This window comes from Sinohyriopsis cumingii, chromosome 6 (assembly GCF_028554795.1).
Source record: "Sinohyriopsis cumingii isolate HCF-2022 chromosome 6, ASM2855479v2, whole genome shotgun sequence".
Lineage (NCBI taxonomy): Eukaryota > Metazoa > Mollusca > Bivalvia > Unionida > Unionidae > Sinohyriopsis > Sinohyriopsis cumingii.
Genome location: NC_142966.1, coordinates 75,399,584 through 75,411,172, shown reverse-complemented (window position 1 = coordinate 75,411,172; position 11,589 = coordinate 75,399,584).

The window sequence follows — 11,589 nt, the reverse complement described above, 5'->3', positions numbered from 1 at the left end:
TCACAAGCTACATACACATCGTCATACACGTCTTCGGTAGCTAAAAGTTGACGAATCTTTTTTTCCCGTAGAGGTCGAGAAGTATCCAGATGAAAACGCAAGGCTTTGAGCAAAATGAGTCTCTCGTGACCATTTCAAGGCACCACTTTTATGTTTGATTGGGTGGTAAGTACTGTTCCTAAATACTCCACAAGGAATCGGCTGGTAAACGAAATCACAGAAAACAAGTCACTAAGACACACACCACACGTCGACCCAAATTCAACGGATACAGTTGTCGTACTAAGTGTTGGTAGTCTTCCACGGTTTGAATAGTGTCATTGAGTTCCTTCCATGGAATCTGTTGAATCACTTTTGATAAAAGTCGTGGCATGGCAGCCTGTTTTTATACTCTCTTTTTTTAGGAAGCAATAAATGTACTTTCTACCCAGAGATCTTCGTTCTCCAGTTGGGAATCTAAATCTTGCAAACTGTAACCTACAGTTCAGAGTTCGTTCAGAAGTTTCCTCTTCCACTAAGCAGATGTTGCGTAAAAGATTTTTGTAAACCTTTAACTCCTCTTCCTCAATTCGTTGCAGTAGGTGAATCTCGAAGTAACCAAAATCATAAACATGTTGATCATTCGCGACCTCGAAGTGTTGAACAAGGTCTCACCACTGGAACACTTTCTCATGAATCAGTCCTCTTATAGCATTTAGGTACCAGTGATTCAAACACCGGTGACGTAACGGATGCAATTGTTCTTTAAGTTTGACTTGTATTTTGACCAGTTCTAGGTAAATTCGTTATAAACAATTATTCAGACAAACCACAAATGTTCTCTTGTAAAATGTCTATGATCAGGTCATACTAAATCCTCTTTTGTCTGACACAATAAATGTACTGTCTACACAGACATGATTTTACTCCAGTGTCGAATCTAAATCGTTTAGTCACTAATTTGCACATCACAGTTCGTTCAGAAGTTTCCTCTTTCACTAAGCTGACATTGTGTAAAAGATTTTGGTAACTCTTTAACTCTTCCTCTGGAATTCAATGCAGTAAGTTTACATTGTAAGAAATAGAATTATCAATAACAAACCAATCCTTTTATAAACCAAGGGGTAGTTGATGAATATTTGACCAATGGAACACTTTTAACTGAATCAGTCCTTTCATAGCATTCAGGTACCAGTGGTTTAAACACCGGTAACCTAACGGATGCAATTGTTCTTTACGTTTGACTTGAATTTTGACCAGTTCACGGTAAATGCGTTCTCTCAACTCTACAGGCAAACCACGAATGTTCTCTTGTAAAGTATCCATTCAGGGATTACTGATATCGTCCCACTAAAGGTAAATAGTGACAATTGGGAGACCATCGAGCATGTTCTAGGTCGGCAGAATCTTATTTTTCCCAGTTGTGAAGTGACACACCGCAACTGATGCACTTGACTTTATCACCTTCGCCCAAGTAGAAAAATCCGGCTCTAGCTAATTCTTCGGGGGTCGGTCCTCCCAGATATTTAGGCCATTTTCCTTTGAACGATTGAAAACGATTTTCAAAGTCGCATTATTCAGGCAAACGCACAGGGAACGAATATTCGTCTTTCACAGGTTCGTTTCGATGAGGGTAGGGTGACATCAACAGGAGTTTGCTCAGGGCTGGATGACATCCGTAGGGTGGTAGACGTGAAGGTTGACATCTACATTTACCATGAAACCCAGTAAAGTGTTCGCGATGACGACTGGCATCACTTTCGCATCCATCAGGTTTGACACGCACAGCATCACTTTCCATGATAGCGGTAGTGACACTAAAGTTCCCATGATGCTTTACTGCATCACTGAGGTCACAGCCTACAGCATCGCTCACATCGCAAGGCTCAGCATCGCATTCCACTTCAGAGGCCCCAAACTTAAATTGTGCGTGTCTGAACTTGTTTTGTGTTTCTCTGAAAGTATTCATCTTATTCGCTTGGTCTTGGTAATGACAATGAACTATCGATCTTGCACATTGTTCCTTTTTATATGCTGACCAATATCGATGTGACCGTACGGCAAAGTGAAGTGGTTGGGAAGTCGCGCTCGCTTCTGGCAAACGATTTGATAGACTTTTTCCAAGGGTCGACTGATGATTTGGTGAGTGGGTAAACGTACAGTCTTGTTCAGTTGGTGAGTGGTCACTTTAAAGTTTTCATCCTCTCCAGACTGCAAGGCTTCTTTCAATACCCAAAGTTCACCACTCGACTGGTGCGATAATTGAGAGTCAGTCATTTCAATTTACACTCGGCTGCACTTCTCCTTGTTTGTCCCGGTATTCTTAGCCATAATTATTAGGACCGCCACTAGCGAAACTTAAAATCTTCTCGTCGTGGTGCTCGTCTGTCCAGGCTCCTCAACGGTATCCTTCGACGTTAAGGTGATGTTGACCCGGGCGATCGATGTAAATGCAACTGTCCGTGTCAAAGTACAGCACACGGTCCCCTAACAGTTCCTTCGTACAATTTTAAGCGAGCATGGGCTATCACGTAAGCTGCAATGATGGCATTTCCAAATTCGTCGGCTTGCACAAAGTCCAGATCTTCTTCGTAATTGACTAAAATCAAATCCTCGCGAACGACGTCCACGTTTTTCATGTATTTGGTTCAGTCGTGAATCATCTAGAAGTAGCGGGAAGGTTCTATCAAATATTCCGTCTTGGGTAAACACTGTCGTTGTGCCATTTTGCCCCACAATTTAACATCACTTTGGCAAACGATCGCCTGCCTTCGTTTTTCTCGATGTGGTCTAAAGTGATGCCTTCTTGTTCCCAGTATTTCTCTTTGAATGACGGATAGCCACTGGCTTCTTGTTTCAGTTTCAGAAAGGTATCCACGTAGTCTGCGATAATGCCTTTCTGCGTGGCGTCACCCTTGTGGTATTGTTGTGTCTTGGGAAAGTGGTAAATTTCGTACACGTCTAACAGTTGGTATCCCATGTCCAGAGCTTTGAACAATTCCACGCTAACCCACGTCCCCATCAAGGTGCGTTCTTTCTGGGTGTGCTGACAAGGTTGGTCTTGGTTACACGTTTCGGAACAAGTACGACACAAGGGAAACATCAGTTTGCCTTGGCAATGGTGAGGTAACACGGGATGGTACACGTCCGTGGGAGGCAAAATTTTGCACTTGATCAAACCTTCATATTGTCGAATGTGGTCCATGTCAATGTGTTCCGTCAGCAATTGGGGGTGCCCTACAGGAAAGCGACAATATTTGCACACGTAGGGATACGGTGAACACACGTCCAGGTATTTGATTTCTTCTCCTTTCTCTTCGTCAGCGTGGTACAACAAACAGGTGGCATTTGTCCTTCCTCCGTACAAACTATCCCTCGGGTTCAGGGGGTCCATCAACTTGTAACTTTCCACAATGCGTTTAAACGCGGGATCATTTTTCAAACGGTGATCGTACTCGTGTTCCCACATTTCCACTACTTGGTATCCTTGCTGTTCTAACTTCAAGCGTCGCTGACAAGTGGCCTCGTGCAAGTCTTCCATGGTTCGTTGTAAAAACTGATTTTTAGTGTTACTTTCAGGGTAGCAGACGGGACATCCGTGAAATAAGCAACCGTTAAACTCGTACACAATCTTGGGGTTTTCTAAGTCCCAGCCATCGACCGAATACGTTCCGATGGTCTTTTCGCCCCCTCCGTTGCGGACATGCTGAATCTATTTGTCTTCCTTGTCGCACAATTAATGTAAGTAGGGCTTTGACCGAGTATTGACGTTTGACAAAGTTGGTCGTTTGAAGGCTGATGACAGCCAGGGTGTATTCAATCATGAATCGTTGGCGATACACTAATGAACACGCTTTGGCAATGGTGCAAGGTTCTTTCAAAGGATCGACCTCTCCGTGTTCCATGAACAGTTCTCGAAATTTTCCACAGCAACGCCGTAAAATGTTCACGTCAGAACGATATTACTTTAATATTTCTTCCTGAAATTCGAAAGGGTCCGAGGCATGGGCCTGGTACCAAGCGTAGAAAACTTCTCGTTGTTCGGTATGCATGTTGTAGGGGTCGTAGTCTTTAGCCTCAGGCAAATGGTGTAGAACAACATGTTGATTGGCTTCGGTATTGAAAAAGTGAGGAAAATAACCTTTAGCCATTTCTGTCATTCCGAACGTTTTAGGCATTCGACTCAAAGGCATGGCCAAGTAACTCATCGAATCTTTAAACTGTACTTGTCCCACTTGCATGGAAAAGATTTTGGCTTCGTTCAAATTGACTTTAGGACGTTCGGTGCCATGTTCCGTATAGTATCTCAAAAGAAACTGTTTATCGTATTCCGATAAACTGTGAGCCATTACAGTAGCATGGCGATGACAATCTCCGTAACGTTCGATGTCCTCTTGGCTCCACGTTTCGTCGATGCGGTCATGGATCCACTGAGCGAAATCGGCTAGCGTGTTCGGTCCACGAAAGATTTTTTAACGTCCTCCAGGAACCTTGCTGCAGTGAGGACAATGACTAAAGATAGGCCCTTGGATGCACTTCTCGCATGCTCGGTGAGCCACGCAGAAATTAGGAATGTGAATGCCGGTCTCTTGCATGCATTTAAAATCGAAAAAGATGAAATTCCCTTTCTTCTTGTGGTCATCATTTTTCTGTTGTTGGGGTGGTATTTTGGGATGTAGCATTGATGTTCCAAGTCCACGATTTGGTGACAAATGTGACATCTTTTCCTTCCTGAACATACGTGTGCCTTGGCATTATTGGTACGCATGCATTCTCCACAAGTAGGACACAATCTCAGCAGTTGACAAACACATTTCTGCTATGACCCTTGCGTCTTCATATGTTGTTGGTAACAGAAAGGGCTGACAAACGTGCGCTGACAAGCAGGGCAATGCACTCGTTCTTGTTCCTCGCCCAGACAGGGTTGAGAGACCAAACATCCTGAGCATTTCGATCCACAATGCTTGTGTTGCTCTCGATTATTATAGCCATAGTCTCATTTCTCGCAGTAATAACCGTATCCCAGGAATGATGTGATACTGGTAATGGCATCAAAATGCTCATCGTGATGATAGACGTGAATGTATTTTCGATCTTTAAAATATTGGCCTCGAAACAACAGAGGCCCGCGCACTTCTTGAGGGTGCACTTTCAAGGAGTAGCGTGGAGCTAAGGCATCTTGCAATTTTTGCATTTCAGGAATGCCACAAGGTGTGTCCTTGGACAGGCCAGCTTTTTGTAACCGGAGTTCAACTTCACTTCGTTGTTTGGCTCGGTTCGATGAATTTTCTCCCAAACCCTTTTCCATTCTGCCGTGTCGTTCTTGTCGGCATACGTTCGTCCCACTACGATAGCCCTGGCTAAACACATCTGGTCTTGAGGGTTGTTAATTCGGACGAGACTACGCTTAATGCTACGAAGGTCGTCCACCAATAAGCCCTTTTTGCGTCCGGTCCCTTTGGGAGGAGAGACGTGGGTCATGGACAGTGTCGCTTTTCCATCGGTGATGTCAAACTGATCATTGGATTGTTGCAGGTGTTGAATCTTGTCCATGACTTTGGAAGGTGTCAGTTCTGCGGGACTGCTAAACTCGATCCAAATAGGGGATTTCAAACCGTCGTGTTGTATGGAAAGTCTCAAGCGATCGTCTTCTTTGGCTTGACATTGTCGCTATAGAATGGTTAGCAAACAATTCCTTATCACGGTGATGAAGCCCCCTGCTTTCTCCAACGGTACATAGGACTTGAAATCTTTAAAAATCATCCTGTAGGTGTAAGCCGTGGTTCTAAATTTTCTAGAGGAGCGCTTTTCCGTCTCTCGAATGTGATAGTAATTTTCAGGGTTTACAAAGGGTGGTTAACTTTGGTTAGATTGAGACAATGTGGGTCTGGATTCTGGTTCACTCATGTCATCTTCAAAATCACTGGCATGAATTTGTGCCAAGACTTCAGCTATTGTACGAGGCGATAGATCACGTTTCTGCCTCTTACTTTCTTCTTCTTTCTTCTCGAATTGATTCGACCGTTTCATCTTGACTGCAAAAAGTCAAATGACTACATGTTAAACACCATGGGTCACTTTATATCCATGGCAGACCAGCTTATATATAAAGGGTGTGTGTCTTGTCCTTCTACTATTCATTTCACTCTCAAACCGAGCAGAACGATGGAAGAGCCTACACAGATCGAACTTTTCATGAGAGCTTTGCGAAGGGTCATCAGAAAATTTTCTTCAGACAAGCCGACGGCCTACTCACCCTCCTTTCGAGATAAAAGTCAAGATACTTATTATATCTGTAAGAAGAAAGGTCATTGATCTTTAGAGTGTTAGACCGTCAAAAAAAACGGGTTAGAAGAGATAAAAGTCTAGATACATGTTATCATTGTCAAGAAAAAAGAAATTGGTCTTCAGATTGCCCTAAGAAACAACAGGAGCAAGAAGAAGAAGAGAGGGGTTATGAAGAGGAAGAAGAGGTAGCCTCCCCTCAAGGAAGAACCCAGACATGTGCAGAAAGAGAAACAGGAGAAGAAAAGAAGGGGAGAAAGTGAGGAAGAAGTGGAGGAAAAAGTTGTGAAAGTGAAGAAATTTAAAAAACAGAGAGAGTGAACACAGACAGAGAAGAAGCCTATCAACTTTTTAAAGTGATATGTTGTGAATTGGATTGCAAAATTTGTACCAGAATGGACAAAGCATAAAACGTAAGTGTCTCTTTGTTTTGATTTTTAGAATAAGAATCTACACTCATGCACTCATACATTCACACGTACCATAAGGGTAAGAAGAATTTTTTTAGTTTTAATTGATGTTGGCAATTGAAATACTATCTCTTTTCGAGAGAAATGGGTGATAAAGAAGTCTGATAAATTTGTTTCAGACTTCTTAACTCCACTAAAATGTCTAACAGTACCGTGACCGTTTGACTTCCACACCCTTGTTTCTTTGCTGCTTCTTCTTGTTGTTTCTTTCTTACCTCTTCTTCTTCCTGCTGTTACTGAAGGAGAAAAGCTTGTTCTGCTTCCTTTTGCTGCTGTATAAATTTCTCCAATTCTTCTTTCTGTCTCTGCTTAAAATTCTCCACGTGTGGTAAAGAAGGAGAAGGTGGCGAAAGTACTGGTTCCGGAACAAATTCTTGCGAAAGAAAATCCACAAATTCTGGAAGTAAGTCCGGTTAACTTGGGTAGTCGATGCTATTCCATTGATTTTCGTCTCCACGACCGGTGCACCCCAATTCATCGTCTTCTGAGTTTCCGTCATGATTGAAAACTGTGTCGCATGGATTGACTGCGCACAGACGCTAGCGCCTCTATAGAGGGAATGTGACGTCACAGACTGCTCTCTTCGGATTGGACGAATGGTGACTGAATTTTGTAACGCGTGTTTGGATTGGTCAGTGAACTCAATCCGTTTCGATCCTCCCTTCCCCTATAAATAACCGCAGTTCACTGCATTCCTTCACCTGTTGTCGTCACCAAGATGTGGACCAACGTGGATCCTCTACTCTAGTATTTTCAATGCTGTTCCGATCGGACTTACCCATGTATGTCCGATCATCGTGGACCATTGTCAGGATGACGGATACAAGCATTTGGAAGAGAAGAATCTACGTCGAGAGGCAAGGTTGTTTAAAGAGGGTTTAAATTTATCGACCAGAAGTGAGACAAAGTTTAAGAAAAAGAAGGAGACCTATATGATGCCTTCTATGTTAACGACATGGTATGTTAACATAAACTCAAAGGCCCTTTTCAGGGCCCAACATTGATCTCGAAAAGAAATTGACTTTCTTGCCTAACTCCCAAACAAAAAAATGTCCCTCAAACTTCCAGACACCCGTCCATTTGGACAATTTTTATGCAAAATTACTTTCTTGCATCCTCGCAGAAACTTTTATTGACTCATTTAGCGAGGGGAAATACTTAAAACCTTGAATTTCGTCTGGATAACACATACATACCCATTTAGCTTAGCCATCAGGATTAAATTTATCTAACCGCCAAAAAATTAACCCACTCCTATCGAGGTTTGAGTGACACCTCATATTTTCGCGCTTTCTTAATAAACGATTTCTAGAAAATCTCATTTTATCACACTTATTTCAAATGGTACGAAGTTGTCTGCATTATTTCAACTTTTAAATTTTTCCATTATTAAGACCAAATTAACATCACCTCGTCCAACTGTCTGACCGTTATCCCAATTAAAAATCAATCATGCCTCAAACAGGCACATGAAGCCATTTCAGGAAAGCGATTCATGTAGGTGCCTAACCCATTTGTCTACGTTAATTGTTATGGGTCACTCTGATTGCTACAAGATTTACTGTTACGTGTTGCAGTGACAGCTTACAAAATTCACACTGTTATTGTGGAAAGAGAAAGTGGAATTGTAAATAAATAAATTGAGACTTCAGTAGAAAACAATTACTTGCATGTATTTCCACCTGACATAATTCCAAGTATGAACTGTTGAGAGCAGTATTCCCCAAGGTGAAATATATTTTATCTGTACCTAAAATGTATTTAATGGGAGTTCTATATCTTAACTACTGACCATGTTTGCATTTTTACATCTTACTCAATGTGTGATCCTTATATCAATTAAGACAATATATATTATTCATCAATTTTTGATTGAAAGGTATCATTTTAAAGTTTCTAATTAATCCTTGTGATATAAAGGCATTTATTAAGATGCACAAAACCCACTGTCCTATTGTCTACAGCTTGTTTTAATTAAAATGAGCATAACTCCAAGGTAAACTGGATGATGAAGGTAAACTATACAAAAATACATTGATATTAGCTATTGCCTATTTTTATATTATTTCTCAATAAGCCTATCCAAATTGAACAGTAGTACCTCACACCATGCAATACAAAACACAACCCAAACACCTAATACAACGAAGTATTCTTATATCAAATTACTAAACATATACATTTAAAAATAGCCAGAGAAATCATTTTGTTAAGAACTAAGAGTGTGCATTTTTCAAAATTAATCCAAGTCGTAAAGTCTAGTGATTACTGTATATTATTACTCCGAGAAAATGGCTACTTACTCGGTTTGAGAAATATATTCCCACTACCAATTGTCAATTACCAAAGAAATAATCACCAAAATCTAACAAAGCTATAAAAAAGATAGCACATACAGGACTGTTATATAACAGGACAACATAAATCAGTCAAGATTAGTTGAGTTCACGAGTTTTTTCACGTATTACATAGAATTGCAATCTAAATCTAGAATGTGTTGTAAATTATAATGGTAAGAATGTGTACTAAGCTTCAAAGCAATTCACTTTTAAGAATCATGTAGTCTTATTCATAATTCACTTTTAAGTGCGAGAATACCCGTAGTCTTATTCATAATATCTTTTTGTAAACTACAGAGATTAAACTTAGATGGCATAACTCGCACTATTCAGCTGTTAAAAGCATCCATTTATTCCATTTTGCCTTTTTATCATTTCTGAATCACTTTTAAAGTCATACGTCTCAATCACAAAGCGAAACTATTGACGATAGAAAAGGAGCAAAAAACAGTACAAGCAATGCATTGTGGATCAGAAAAAGTAGCACCCATGAGTCGTTTAATTTTTTTTATCGCTTGAAACTGGCTTCCAGGTTTAAAAGGCCTATATAATCCCTTTCTTTTCCAGAGTAGTGTTTCGATGAAACAAAGACTATCGAATCGGCTTTCAGTACGAAACAGAAACTTGTAGGGGTTATCACTGCAGGCTAGAAGTATGAAACTATTTATGTGTCTGTAATCTGATGATAACGATAACTATAGTTATTTTTATTACAGCTTCAACCACTTTCAAAATTTCGGTTCCGATGGTTTCAGGAAACAGCGTAACGAAATAAACGATTAAACCATCACATGTTACATGGCACTGAGTGGTTACTTGCTGACTCCAAACATGTTACATGGCACTGAGTGGTTACTTGCTGACTCCACACATGTTACTTGGCACTGAGTGGTCACTTGCTGACTCCACACGTGATAATTGTTTATTAATATTTTATTTACTGGAAGGAAAGGAACATTATTTCAACATTATGTTGAAAGAACTCTTTTGTTAATAAAGATAATGTTTGGTGTAGTACATCTTACGTTTAGAAACTGTTTATGCATTAGTAACTACGACTTAATTCAATATACTTACATGTTTAAAAAAGTTAACTTTCAACTGGCTTGTTCCTTAAAGTGGTCCTTATGTTTACGCTGTTATTCGTTTTACACCCCAAAAGCAACAACAACAAAAATGAAACAAACTATTTTTTAAAAATTTGCGACACCATCTTGTACTATTTGTGTTATTGTTGCCTGTATCCTACATATGGATCAGTTTAAAATACAGCGCAACTCTTGGGTAACCACTAGGAGGATAATCAAGTGTTTGCTGCATAAGTCAGGTTGTTCCTAAAAGGGGGTGAGGAAGATTTGCAGGTTCACTAACAGAAAGCAGTATCATATCCTGGCTGGATATGAGACGTTTTTCTTAAAGGAGGTAGTTGTTATGTGAGGTAACATTGCTGGATACATTTGAATCTTTGGAAGGCTGCTAAGGTCAACACCGTTTGTATAAATCAGAATGTGAATAGTTATATATTCCTTTGGAATAGCTGAAGTATGGTATTGTGTTTCAAATACTGTCGTGGAATACCAAAGACGTGAACCCAGGTCATCTTAATTACAAAATGACTTACAGAGGATTTCTATGGGTAAGTTTAGTTGACATCAGGAAATATGTCACAAGTGGAAACATTGTAATGCACAAAGGACGAATCCATAAGTGACAATACAAAATGTTTTCACTTCAAGAGTAATATATTTTCTTATAACTATTTAAGAAATGTAACTTTCCTTTTTATTATATTTTTAGAGCAAAAGCCATCGATTTGCATATATTTGTTCTTCATTATGTGTCAAAATGATTAACTGCTGCATAACTACATCTATTAAAAGAAGACTCGAAATTTTATAATAATTTTATGACGACTTTGGTCAAATTTCAAGTGTACATGTAAATGCTTCACATTTGTTATTTTTTTCAAATAATTAATTTTTATATGAAAATGAAGATATGTTTATTTTCGTTAACACATTTCTCGCGCAGTCATACAGTGAACAATGCTAAGGAGATACGGTAGAAGCCTGACAAAACAGTCAAACAAACGTCAGTGCAAAAGATCACTAAACAACATTTTGTAATAATTGTGAGTTCACTTAACAGGATCTCTATATTTATTTATTTATTTATTTATTTATCTGTTGTTGTTGTTGTTGTTTTACTTCTGTTTTCAAACGAGAATTTGTGTGATGGCGAGCTGACAGTCTATTTTGGTGACAGACCCTGCACTCAAAATTCAATTGTTACTTCATTATAATGGACACTATTATCTACTTGATTTCTTCATCGTATATATATATGATGATTCATACGATGACTGTTAGAACGCTACTTAAGCCATTTTTTTATATCATTAATCAAGAGTTTTTCTTAAAAGTGCGAACCGTTTATCGTTGAGTGTAACATGCACTAGATTTTGAATGGGCGACACAAAATATCGACTAGCAACAGGTCATGTAAGTTTACTGACT